Source organism: Papio anubis, chromosome 18, assembly GCF_008728515.1.
Source record: "Papio anubis isolate 15944 chromosome 18, Panubis1.0, whole genome shotgun sequence".
Taxonomy (NCBI): Eukaryota; Metazoa; Chordata; class Mammalia; order Primates; family Cercopithecidae; genus Papio; species Papio anubis.
This window is the reverse complement of record NC_044993.1, coordinates 23905709-23920356: the sequence shown is the minus strand read 5'-3', so window position 1 is coordinate 23920356 and position 14648 is coordinate 23905709.

The following is a 14648-nucleotide window of genomic DNA, read 5'->3' as shown; positions in this document are numbered from 1 at the left end:
AGTTGAGAAAGAAAACCTCTAAGAGCTGGGCATCTGGACTGAGTTTTGCAGGCTGAATAAGAGTTCCTGGTCAAATAAGGAGCAGAGGAACAATCCAGACAAAAAGGGATGTCACAAGAGTAGAGCCCAGAGCTGGGCAGTCTTGTGGAAGATTATTTTATTTCAACCTAAAATGGTGAAGTGTGATTCAGTTCTGGCACTAACCACCCATAGTGCAGACCCCAGAAGATAAGGGCTCAGTCCTCCACAAGACCGTCTTTACCTCAGACACCAGTTCAAGTGGGGTCCCACATCATCTGCCCTTCTGACCAACTGGCTACACATGTGGAGGCTCCTAGCATTCCCTTCAGATTTGATAATTCACTAAAATAGATCACAGAACTCAGGAAAGCACTATACTTATTACTATAATTTTATTATAAAGGATACAAATCGGGACCAGTCAAACAACAAGGTGAGACCCAGGAAGGTCCTGAATATGGAGCTTTCATGCCCTCTCCCTGTCCACCTACCCATTTATCCATCTATCTGCCCACCTATCCATCCATCCATCCATCCATCCACCCATCTATTCACCTATCCATCCATCCATCCCTCCATGCATCTATTCACCTTTCCATCCATCCATCCATCCATCCATCTATCCATCCATCCATCCATCCATCCTTCTATCCCTCCATGCATCCCTCCATCCATCCCTCCATCCATCTGTCCATCCATCCATCCATGCCCTCTCCCTGTAGAATCAGGGCCTGCCACTCCCTGGCCCATCAGTGTATTCACCAACCAGGAAGCTCCACTGAGCTTCAGTGTCTAGAGTTTTTATTGGGGTTTCATTACATAGACATGATTGATAACTAAATCTCCATCCTCCCTCACCTTACTGGAAGTAAGGCTGGCTCCAAGCTCCAATCTAACTACCTAATTGGTCTTCCTGGTGACCAACCTCCAGCCCAAGTCATCTCATTTCAGCATAAACTCAGGTGTGATCCAAGGGGATCCTGCATAACAAAGATACTCCTATCACTAAAGAAATCCAAGAGTTGGCCAGGCACGGTGGCTCATGCCTATAATCCCAGCACTTTGGTAGGCTGAGGCAGGTGCATCACGAGGTCTGGATATCGAGACCATCCTGGCCAACATGGTGAAACCCTGTCTCTACTAAAAAATACAAAAAATTAGCCAGGCATGGTGGCGCATGCCTGTAGTCCCAGCTACTCAGGAGGCTGAGGCAGGGGAATCGCTTGAACCCAGGAGGTGGAGGTTGCAGTAAGCTGAGATCGCACCACTGCACTCCAGCCTGGTGACAGGGCAAGACTCTGTCTCAAAAAAAAAAAACAAAAAAAAAAAAAAAAGAAAGAAAGAAAGAAAGAAAAAGAAAAAGAAATCCAAGAGTTTTACAAGCTCTGTACCAGGCACCTAGGGCTAAGACCAGACAAATGTTGTTTTACACAACAAAGGTACAAGGCAACAGAGAACACTGGGCAACAGGCACATGCTGAGTTTCCCATCTATACCTTTGCTGCTCTGGGTGCTCTGGTTTGTGCTATCATCTGATCCTCAAGACATCACTGTACAGTGTATGTGCAGGGGAGGGAGAGAAAGAGAAATGGAGAAAGAGAAGTGGAGAAAGTGACAGAAAGTAGAAGAGAGGAGAGAATGATAGGAATGAAGATAACAGAGAGGGCAGAGAGAGGGAAAGTGGGGAAGAGAGAGTAGAAGAGAATGAAAAGAGAGCAGGAAGAAAGAGAGACAGAGGAGGGAGAGAAGAGAAAGATTTTAACTTCATTTTACAGGAGACCGAGCCCCAGAGACGATGAATGTCCAATTCAAAATCACATGAAAGAAGCAGCAAGACTCAAATCCAGGTCAGTCATATTCCAACATGTACTTATTCTGGTCTGCAGCAGAGGGCAAAGTAAGGGTTTTATATGAAAATAAGGAAGTTTCTGACACTTTATTCTAATGGGTAATAAGAATCGGCAGAGGCTTGTAAACAGGGGAACGCAGTAAGAGCTGCACCTGCAGCTCCATGGGACATGGGCAGGAGGGAGGCAGAGAGAGGTGGCATGCCGAAAAAAAAGAGCCAGGTCTAAAGGGGCAGAGATGAGGCCCCACCTAGAGGAGTCATAGGGGAAGGCAATGGGAGACAGAGCAGAGACAAGGGATGTGCTGCTGGCTGACCCATTTCCATTTAGAAGCATGAGCCCTGGCCGGGCATGGTGGCTCACACCCGTAATCCCAGCATTTTGAGAGGCTGAGGCGGCTGGATCACCTGAGGTCAGGGGTTCAAGACCTGCCTGGCCAACATAGTGAAACCCTGTCTCCACTAAAAATACAAAAGAATTAGCCAAGTGGTGGCGTGTGCCGCCTGTAATCCCAGCTACTCAGGACTCTGAGGCAGGAAAATCTCTTGAACCCAGGAGGCAGAGGTTGCCGTGAGCCAAGATCATGCCAACGCACTCTAGCCTGGGAGACAGAGTGACACTCTGTCTCAAAACAAAACAAAAACAACAACAATAAAAAACAAAGAAGCATGAGGCCTTCCCCAGCCATGTAAACACAAGTTGGCTTACTATGTTATATAATATCCAGCCTCTGCTTTCTGCATGTGTATATGTCAGACAATTCCGCTTTTACAAAAATTGCTGTGTAATCCTTTCATCATCCAAGACATCACTGCTGCTGAATCCACCTGGTCCTCCTATCCCTGACAGTCTATACTAGTCATCCTACAGCAAAGAGGTCTATGGGGATATCCCCCAATCTTGAATTGCCAAATGAAATCTACCAAGAACCAAGTGGCTTGAAGCTTTCGCACACTGTCCCAGACAGGTCAGGCAGAGCATTCAGGGGCAGCCCAGCCCATCTCCTTTAGAGAGCCACACCTCCCTCATGCTGCAGTGTTCTGGAGAGAATGCTGGGGACAGCGCACCTCACACACACTTGCTGCAGTGCAAGGCTCACATTCAGCTGCAGCCAAATGTGGCTCTTCATCCTCCAGCAACAGTGATGTGTCCAAGGGCAGCCAATCAGAATCATAGCTTGGAAGGAAAGCTGTCCTATTTCTGTTTGGGCTCACGCCAATCACATTCTATAAAGGTATGAAGGGCATCCTTCAGGCAAAGGCAAGAAGGGATTGGGGGTGAAAGCAGAGGGAGATAGAGAAGGAAAGTGAGAGAGATGACAATGTATATGAGGCCCTGGCTCAACCCCTGACCTTTCAGGTTATGTGAATTGATTATTCTGCTTTTCTTCAAGATAGTTATAAGCAAGTTTATTTCACTGGAGAGGCTCTGCTAATCTATGGCATTGTTTTGAAATAGGTCATTTTCCATTTACTATTGTTGTTAGTAGTTATCAGTAGCGGGCAGTGGCTCACACCTGTAATCCCAGCACTTTAGAAGACTGAGGCAGGAGGACTGCTTGAGGCTAGCAGTTCAAGACCGACCTGGGTAACAATGAGACCTCATCTCTACAAAAAAAAAAAAAATTAAATTAAATTAAAGTAGCCAGGCGTGATGGTGCATGCCTGTAGTCCCAGCTAGCCAAAAGGCTGAGATGAGAGGATGGCTTGAGCCCAGGAGTTGGACACTGCAGTGTGCTACAATTATGCCACTGCACTCCAACCTGGATGACAGAGCAGACTCTGCCTCAGAAATAAACAATAATAATGATAAATAATAACTACGAGCAGCATCCCCTGGACTGTGTGTCCAGGCAGTGAACTATTGGCTGCATTTGTCATTTTATTCCATTCTTGTTTAACTTGGAGAGGTGAGCAGCAGTATTTCTTTCCTTTCTTTCTTTCTTTTTTTTTTTTTTTTTTTGGAGAGAGACAGTTTTGCTTTTGTTGCCTAGGCTGCAGTGCAGTGGTGTGATCTCGTCTCACTGCAACCTCCCCATCCCAGGTTCAAGCGATTCTCCTACCTTAGCCTCCCGGGTAGCTGGGACTACAGGCACATACCACCATGCCCAGCTAATTTTAATATTTTTAGTAGAGACAGGGTTTCATCATGTTGGCCAGGCTGATCCTGAACTCCTTACCTCAAGTGATCCACCCGCCTCAGCCTCCCAAAGTGCTGGGATTACAGGTGTGAACCACCACGCCCAGCCAGTATTTCATTTTATAGATGAGGATACTAACACTTGGATAGGTTTAGTGAATTGTTCTCAGATTCTTACCTTCTCAGCTTGTAAGTGATAAAGCCACTATGCAGATGGGAAAACTGAGGACCAGGGGGAGAAAGTGATCCACTCAGTGTCACAGAGCAAGTCAAAGTAGCAGCAGGATGCAAACTCAAAACCCTGAGTTCTCAGGCTAGTGCTCTCTTGGTCAGATCTGAACTATTTCAACAGACCAGAGGAACTCTCCAAGGAACACGATATGCCATTAGGCTGACTGCTATTCTGCCTTCCTGGATCCTCCCATTCATGTTTTAGCCAATGTCAGGGCTTAGAGGAAGGGCACATTCAGGATCCATGGATTGAAGTGTTTTTACTTTGTTTATAGAGTGGCATAACAATTTGATTCAATACCTTACAATTGTGAGATTGCACACTCAAATCTGGGCTATATCTTAGCAGCAGATTCCACTGGGCTTGGTGATGGATTGAACGTGGGAGTCTGGACCCAGACTGAGAGCAAAGTGTCAACCAAGCACAGTAAGTCCAGAGTTTACCCTGCCTGTCCCTGTTTCCATTCAGCAAATTGTTTTGGCATTTCTACTACATACCTAAGATCTGAGACAGCCAGAAGCAAATACGACACAGCCCTGGCTCCCAGATGATCCCTATGACAGGCAGATGTTTTTCTGCAATCCCGCCGTGTAACAAGTCCAAACTCTCAGTGGTGCAACATTATTTACTGCTTTTAAGTCTGTAGATTTACTGTTCTGGCTATGGGGAAGTGGGGCAGGTTGGGGTCTGCTCCATGTCTCTCTCCAAGACTAGCAGCAAATATGGGCATTGTCTTCTCACAGCAAATGGCAGAATGGCAAGAGTCTGAGCAAAACTCCACAAATACAATTAAGCCAGACACAGCAGCTCAACCTGTAATTCCAGCACTTTGGGAGGCCAACGTGGGAGGATCTCTTGAGCCCAGGAGTTCAAGACCAGCCTGGGCAACAAAGCAAGACCCCATCTTTACAAAACAATACAAAAATTAGCCAGGTGTGATGGCTCACACCTGTAGTCCCAGCTACTTGGGAGGCTAAGGTGGGAGGATCATTTGAACCTGGGAGGTCAAGACTGCAATGAGCCGTGATGGTGCCACTGCACTCCAGCCTGGGTGACAGAGTGAGACCCTGTTTCAAAAAAAACCTGCTTTTGCCACACCTACTAGCATTTTATTGGCTAAAACAAGTTTCATGGCCATGTCCAAAGTCAAAGAGAAATGAGACTGAGATAAATATACCTTTCCTATAGAAAGATACTGCAAAGTCATATGGCAAAGGCATATGGATATATAATACTATCATATGAGAAGGGAGTAAAGATATGGTAATATTCAGTATTCATAATGGATCAGTCTTTAAAGTCATTGATTTGCCACTGTGCTGGGCCCTGGGGGAAAGGAGGTTGGAAAAGCAATAGAGTGGACTGATGTTAGTCTCTGGGTTAAGCCAGAATACTCCCGCCACTGTTAAACAGAGAATAGGAGATCGCAGTGGAAAACACACTGGAGAGAGTGGAGCAGGTTGCGTGCCCTAGCCTTTGGAAGGTGGAGAACAGCCAGGCTTGGTGGTTCTGGGACTCACAGCCAGAGGCAGGTGTCAAACATCAAAGAGCCAGCTCCTCTCACTAAAAGAGACCAAGTCAAGGCTAATGAGGAGGAGGCCCCAGTACAGGCCCTGGTGGGCAAATGCAGCTGGCTCCACCAGAGGCAGTTTTCACTAATTGTGCTGCTTTGGCAGATGACTCACCAAACAGAGGACTCAATCCCAAGCCCAGTGAGGGTCCAGCAGCCTTCAGGTCAGGGCCTTGGAGGCGGGCTGAGCACTGGGCAGCCAGCCAGACCAGATTCTGCTTGAAAGTGCCTGAAAACCTCCAGCCTGAGTCGCTCAGGTTCTGAAAACCCTGCTTCAACTCACTTCAAGCGTAGGCTTCATTGGAGAAAAGTTACATGATGAGAGGAAGGAGGAAAGGAAAGATAGCGACTGGAAAGGAATTTTTACAAATTCACAGACTGGTTCTTTGAGGGGGTGGAATCCCTCCTGGATGTGGTTCTTCTGGACTACACAGGAGACCATCCTCCTTTCTACCCACCCCTACCCCTGACTCTTTAGAACAGCCTGGCAGAGGGTCCTTCATAACAGCATCCTTGCTTCCTTGGTGAAATTCACCAAAGCAGTGACTTATGTCTCCATTAGCTGCCAAGACACATCCAGATGCCTCACTTGGGGCTCTGGTGGCAAACCTGGGGTGGAGAAATAAGCTTCCCTCCATTAAACTGGCCCATGCAACCAGGAAGTCTCATCCATGCCAGGCTTCAGGACTCAAATCAGCTTGAGCATGTGCTTGGGAAGAAATGCACAATCAGTTTCAAGGCTGAGTCCTCATCTCCTAGATTCGAAAATCACACAGATGATCCAAGTTCGTGAGAATAGCAGACATGAACAAACCTACTTCCTACACTTGACAGATGGGGATACTAAGGCTTTGGGTTCAAGTAGGTCCTCAAATATTAATTTTCCTCACAAGAAAAGTAAATAAAATGAGGACTTATTTCTGGGCCAGACGCTATGCTAAAGACCAGGGCAGCCACCAACCCTTACTGTACATTTGTAAGGGACCTGGGACAGGACACATGGCTTGGTGAGCATAGCGTGGGCCGGATTTCTGCCCCCGTTTGCCGTTCAGCCATGCGCTCTTAGGCAGTGTGTGACAGGCACAACTGTACATGGCAGCCCTACTCAGCACTCTCCTTATGAAGAGTACACTATTTGTAGCATCAATTTAGCGACAAGAAAAATGGGGATTAGAGAAAGTAATTTGCCCAACTTTGTGTAACTATAATATACAAGTCTCTAAAGTTTGTGATCTTAGAAAACAGAATAACACAATCGTTATCTGCCTCACTCCATTTTGCTTTTGGATCAGCCAAATATTTTATAGGTTTAGGGTTATTTGGCAAAAAAAAAAAAAAAAAAATTGGGTTTCTAGGAATGAATGGTTAATAACATATTAACTAACACAATGTCAGAGATCTAGTTGTATGTTTAGAAGCACAAAATCATGATGGGCAGATCTCGGGGAGACATTTCATCTAATTTCACAGCCTCCTACCCCACCCCAAGAATTTGAGAAGTCATTTGCCCAAGGTCTCACTTGGAGTCAGGGGCTGAACCAACGCTGGAACCCAGGCCCTGACACTGAGGCCAGTGGTTCCCACTCCACCAGCCCGAGTAAGGATGCCCTCCCAGCTTTGTGCTGTGTCTGGAGACAGGGCAGGCAGAACAGGGAAAGGAAGGTCTAAGGCAGCCCCTCTAGAGTCCAAGTCCTTAACCAAAGCTCAGGACCAGGGCTTGGAAGGAAAAGGGCTGACACAAGAACCACTGTATGGGCCCTTGCCAACTTACTGCCCCGCTCCGTCCTTGAGACGAAAAGGCCACCTCATTCCACAACCATATTCTAGGTTTTCATAGGCAAGAACCCATCCACGGCTCTCTGCACAGCAATGTATTCTTACTGTTACATAAGGGAAGGAGTGCTCTACCAAGGGAAACTCCCATATTGTCTTCTCCTGACATCCCTTAAACAGACCCATTACCCCGAGAAAAACCAAACGACCTGTAATGCCCTACTGCACAATGCGCCATGCCTCTAAGCCTTTGCCTGTGCTGTCATCTCCCCCTGCCCCCTCTTCCTCCTGATGGCATTCTTGGCTTACCTAGGTTCTGTGGATCCCCCAAGACTCGGCATGGGAAGTACCCTTTCTGGGAAGCCTAGTCTAATACCTCCCACCTTGTGCTCTCAACACATGAACTACTGAACTAAATGTCTTTCCTTATGGGCTCCCAAAATGCTTTCCTTTCTCACTCATTGAATGAGATATTGTGACTTTCTTTTCCCTCATAGCTTGTAAAGGACAGGGACCATTTTATGTTAACACTAGGAAGCATATAGCCCTTGTGCACTGCACACTGTATAATAGATGCTCAATAAACATGATGAATGAATGAATGAATGAATAAATGAATGGGGAATGCTTATTAAGCACATGAAGAGTAGACGTGGTAAGCTGTAAAGTGCTGCCCCACTGCCAAGGATAGCCACAGCCAACAGTGGGTGCTTAATAAAACTTGGTTTGAATACAACTAAAAGGCCAGCCGGGACCCCCAGATGGCTGAGGGCATCCTGATGGCGCCTCCAGCCATCTGGACTGTGAACACCATTAAGCACATCCATCAGTTCAGCGGCGTCTCTGGGCCTCAGCCCAGAAGGAGTTCATGCACCCATGGCCTATGGTCCTGCAAGAATAATGAGGAGGGAGGAAGAGTAATAAAGAGAGGGCGATGGAATAACTAAGCAGCCACCAGGACATTTACCGGAGCCATGGGGAGCCCCTGGAACCTCAGACAGGGCCTGGAGAAATGCACCTGCAGAAATCAGGAGGGCTTGTAAGAAACCAATGGCATGCACAGAAGTCAAGGTTAGAAGGGACTGTTTTTCTCCTGATGACTTCCAGGTACTTCAGAGAGGGGCCATTACAAAGATTCATAGCCAGAGGGCCCCTCAGGGAGACTGCCTCCTCTTGAGGACAAAATATTAAGCCATCGGTCAAATTTAAACACCCTCCCATCAGGAACCTTGTTGAGGATAAAGCACTGTGATTCTACATCATCCACAGCCTAAGAACTAGCAGAGGAAGGGAGGCACAAGGAAAGGTCATTGATGGAGGAGCTCAGGTTGGTGCTCAGGTGGAATGACTGATTTCAGGAGGGCATAGCTGCTATGCCATCATCAGGGGGCCACCAGGCTGCAGCTCCACCCCAGGGAAAGATGCTGAAAAGGACAAGAATTTACTCTGAATGTCCATTGGCCACAAGGAGCTGATACGTATCTCAACCATACCAGACACTGTTTATTGAGTTCCACTCATGTGTTTAATTTTTGGGACCCTGCTCCTCATCTTCACACAAAGAAGGGGCCAGTACACCCACTTTAGAGGCTGAGACCCTGAGGCACAGGGAGGATACCACCTTGCCCTAAATGGCACATCTAGGAAATGTTGGGGGCCAGGATGTGAACCCTGCATGTGTCGCCAGTGTTCCTGGTCTGTCTTCTGCCCCACATCAGCTGTTTTCCCTGGTCATTCTTTGACCCTAGTGGTCAAGACTAACCTATTCTGGCTCAGCATAGGTGGAGAGCCTCCAATGCACCAAGCACCTTATTCATTCTCTTATTAGAACTTCATTGCTCTAGGCCAGGCACGTTGGCTCACGCCTGTAATCCCAGCACTTAGGGAGGATAAGGCAGGCAGATCACTTAAGGTAAGGAGTTCAAGACTAGCCTGGCCAACATGGTGAAACCCCATCTCTACTAAAAATCCAAAAAATTAGCCGGGCATGGTGGTGTGCACCTATAATCCCAGCTACTAGGGAGGCTGAGGCAGGAGAATTGCTTGAACCCAGGAGTCAGAAGTTGCAGAGAGCCAAGATCGTGCCACCACACTCCAACCTAGGCAACAGAGCAAAACTATATATATATATATTTTAAATTAAATAAATAAATAAATAAATAAATAAATAAATAAATCTTTATTGCTCCATCATTCCTTCAACATGCATTTATTATTTCTACTGTGTCCCAACCTCTGTGCTGGGCATGAGGTAGAGGAAGAGCGATGATAACATCTCTGAGGCAACTCTAGCTTTTTAAATGTTCAGGAAACCTCACTTTTCTGGTTGTTGGAGCAGTTCTGTGAATAGAGAATGGCCATGTCCACTGGACAAGAGAGAAACTGAGGCTCAGAAGGGAGGGGGGAATCAACTGTGTGTTCTCTACATGCCTGACGCTGTGCATGGAACTCAGCATTCTTCATTCTGTGGATAGAGGAACTGAGCCATGGAGGTGAAGCAGATGACACAGAGGTCATAACTGCAAGAACCAGGAACTCAAGCCCACTTTTCCTGCCTCCTCCATCCACCATCTCTCAAATATGGAATTTTTAATTCGCTGTCATGGACTGAACTGCGTCCCCTCCAAATCCATATTTTGAAGCCCTCATCCCCAAAATGACTGCTTTTGAAGATAGGGTCTTTCAGGAGACAATTATAGTTTAATGCGGTCATAAGGATGGGGCCCTATCCAGTAGGACAGGAGTCCCTATGAGAAGAGGAAAGGACATCAGCACGCTATGTCTCTCCACGTACACAGAAGAAAGGCCACATGAGAACACAGTGAGAAGGTGGCTACCAACAAGCCAAGAAGGCAGACCTCACCAGAAACCGACCCTGCTAGCAACTTGAATTTGGACTTCCAGCCCCTCAAACTCGGAGAAAAAAAATATCTGTTGTTTAAGCCACTCTGTGGGGATATCTTGTTATGGCAACCACAGCCGATTGATATAGCCACTTTCAAGGAAGGGACTTCTTTTTGCCTGCTGGGATCTTTTACAGCCCTCTTACCCCCTTGTTTTCCTCACATCATGGCCAGTTTATTTACTCCATCTTGATGACGGGGCTTTTACTACGATCTGGTCTGCATGTGCCACAGGGATCTGTCCCTATTCCTAGAGCCCAGGGAAGGAGGCTGCCTGAAGCCTTTCTCAGGCCTGGCCACTTACAGCAGTGATTGGCAAATCTCTCAAGAAGAGCAGGGATGTTACCTAGGACTAAGGGTGCTGAGAGCTGGAACAGTAGAGGGGGCTGGTCCCAGACCACAGTGTCACTGCCATCAAGGTGGGACCATTTCCCATTGCAGAAGCCAGCAGACTCAGGCTCCACAGGCCTTCTCCCACCTCCCAGGCCACCTCCCACCTCCCGGGCCACATGGTCTACTGGAAACAGTGTAGACTTGAGAGCCTGACCTGAGTTTAAACTCTGGCTCTGCCACCGGCTGAGAGACCAATAATCAATAGGGCTTTTGGCCAACATTCCAGCACTCTCCTCTCAGGCATGCGGTAAGAATGATCTTCCCACCAGCTGGGAGCTGAGTGTGGCCATGGGACTTGCTTTGAACTAAGAAAGAAGAACTTTAAGGACCAATGCATTGTTTTTTTTTCCATTTGGCATGGCAAACAGCAAAGTTTCAGATTGTGTCTGCTCCACCATCCTGGGTTCCTACATAAGGAAAATAAGAAGAAAAACCCATAGCTGTCCTGCAATAGATTCATAGAATGATCAAGAAATAAGTCTTTGCTTTCAGTCACTAAGATTCTGGGGCTAATTGTTACTATAGCATAACATAGCTCATCCTGACTGCTACAGTGACACTGATTAAATCATAGCCTCCTTGAGACTCAATTTCTGCACCTGTAAAACGGGGACAATTGTATCTCATAGTTTTCAAAGTACCATGCTTGGTACACTGCAGGCCTTTGACACGTCAGCTTGTGCACTCTCTTCTCTGCACTGTTTTCCCACAAGTCCTTCTCATGATGGGATTAGGCATTTTGAGACATAATTTCTTCAGGTCAGATGTTTAGGTACAACCATCTATGTGTCCCTAGCACCCTGTACTGGGCTGGCACCATGGCAGATAATCAGTAAATATTTATTATTAAGCAAATATACAATGATTAATCACTTACTGAGTGGTTGACTCTGTGCTTGTCACCAGAGACCAAAGTCTCTGATCATTTCTCTTGCCTTTCACCTTTCAGTGTAGGTATATTTACTTTCTTCCCAGTCCAAGGTAGCACTTAATTCTAACTTTCCTGGCTAGGTGGGCAAATCCCCTTCTCTCTTCTAGTAGTAGAATCCCCTCAGCAAGGCTCCTGCCCATCGATCTCTCAATCTCTGCCAAAACACTTTCAGCATTTGAGAACTCACTACCTACAAAATGCTCTTCTAAAATTAGAATTACACACCAGTAGGTCTGGCTCTGGACCAAGTCCATGAGCCCTTCCAGCAACCCTGCAAAGTATGTATCATTGCTATCACCCCATCCTGTAAACAGGAAGCTAGGATACAGAAAGGAAATTGTTCAAGGTCACACAACCTTGGTGAGGTATGACTGTAATTTTCTAGGCACACATGCATGGTATACATGGTATGCATGCAATAAGTATTATGGGTTGATTGACAGCTCCGTCCCCAGGAGGGGGTTTCTAGGGACTCCAAATCTCTATGGAACCCCAACCCCAGAATTTCCAGTTTGGCTTTTGGGGAATCTTAACAATGCAAACAGCCCTTCATCTCTATTAGAATGTAAATCTCGGTAAATGATTTCCAATAACACAGTCCTTGCCAGGAAAGGAAGCATTCACACTGTTGCTCGTGCATACTATTGGTTAATATTTCAGGATGCATTAAATGTGTAAATGTTTAGAGTGTGGCAAAGTTCCAGTTGTGAGCCAAGCCACTCTACAGAAAAAAAATGAGATGCTGAAGGAGAATATTTTTAGACTTGGACCCAACCTGACACTACCCGTAAGTACTTTGTGTTCGTGGGCAGAGTATGCAATCCTGCTACTGATTTGCCAGGAAGGAAAATAACATGTTGGTTTCAAACAGATGTTCCTGAACCCTTGATGGAAGCTGATGACTTCAAGATGGGCTGGCTACTTTGTGGCTTCTTTGGAGACAGTTGAAATTAAGACGGGATCTGGGGCATGACGGAGCACCAAATTTGCCAAAGATGTGCTGGAATAACTAAGCAACAGACATGGGTCAGATGAGCCATGTGCTGAAGCCAAAGGCACATGCAGGAAACTGGAACATTTTGTTGGCCCTTGGAGGACACAGGAGGAATGCTGATGGGCAATATATTTTAAGCAAATATGAGATTGAACCATATAAAATTGCTGATATTTAATCTTTCTTGACCAAAACTATGGCACTTGGAGGTGTTTCAGTCAGATATACACATAACCCCACATCCCCGGCAGCAGACACGTAACTGTCTGTAATACAGACCATTGTCCACAATTTAGAACACCAGCCGAGTAAACTCTGGAGTTTCTGTGATGGAGTCAGACCCAAGTATTTTTGCCAAGATAGGAGAGGGGGGAAAAAAGGCAGAAAGGCTATGAGCACACTCTGGGGGACAGACCAATTAAAATCCCAACCAAGCTGTCTGAGTTTGGCAGCTGTCAGCAGCTGGCATCACCATTGTCCTAGCACATGAGCTGCGGAGCAGGGAGCCCCAGACCTACAGACAAACTGCCTGGGTTAAGTCCTGATTTTACTTCTTTCAAGCTTTAGTAGGTTGAATGCTGACCTCCAAAAAGATATGTTCATATCCTAATTCCCTGAACCTGTGAGTATTACCTTGTATAGTGTATTAGGGTTCTCTAGAGGGACAGAACTCATAGGAGATACACACACATATATACATATATGAGTTTATTAAGGACTATTTGACTCACATGATCACAAAGTGAGGTCCCACAATAGGCCATCTGCAAGCTGAGGAGCTAGGAAGCCAGTCCAAATCCCCAAATCTCAAAAGTAGGGAAACTGACAATGCAGCCTTCAGTCTGTGGCCAAAGGTTCAAGAGTCCCAAAGCTGAAGAACTTGGAATCTGATGTTCGAGGGTAGGAAGCATCCAGCATGGAAGAAAGATGGAGCCCAGAAAACTCAGCCATTCTAGTTTTTCCATGTTCTTCTGCCTACTTTTCATTCTGGCCACACTGTCAGTTGATTAGTCTGCCCACCCAGATTGAGGGTAGGCCTGCCTTTCCCAGTCCACTGACTCAAATGTTTATCTCCTTTGGCAACATCCCCACAGGCACACCCAGGAACAATACTTTGCATCCTTTAATCCAATCAAGTTGACACTCGATATTAACCATCACATATGGGGCAAAAGATGTCCTTAAGTTAAGGACATTGAAGGAAACGACTTCAATCCAATGACAAGTGTTTTCCTACAAGACAGACACAGAGAGGAGAAGGCAGCACACACGACAAGGAGGAAGCAATGTGACTGCACAGGCAGAGGTTGGAGAATTTGATGTGGCCACAAGCCAAGGAGTGCCTGGAGCCACCAGAAGCTTGAAGAAACAAGGAACAGATTCTCCCCTAGAACCTCCAGAAGGTGTACAGCCCCGCGAATACCTAGATTTCATACTTCTGGTCTCAGAATTGTAAGAGACTGAATTTCTGTTGTTTTAAACCAATAAGTCATTTGTCACAGCGGCCACAGGAAACTTATACACGAGTCCTCTGACTCAGTTTCCTTGTCTGTAAAATGGGATAAGAACTTCGGGAGATAGTGCACTGGAACATTTTAGCAAGGAATCTAGTATATTCTAAGCACCCAATGAATGTAAGATGAAACAAGCAAAACACCACAGGAACAGAGAATTGCATCAGACCCAAGGAAATGAGATAATGCTGCTGTGTGTGTGTGTGTTTGGAGCTTCAAAGATGTGAAAAGGTGCGGTGTTCTTGAGACCTGTCTACCTTGCCCCAGCAGGAGTTCCTCAAGTCACAACTGGGAGCCAAGAGGCCTTCTCAGATAATTCAAACAGCCACCA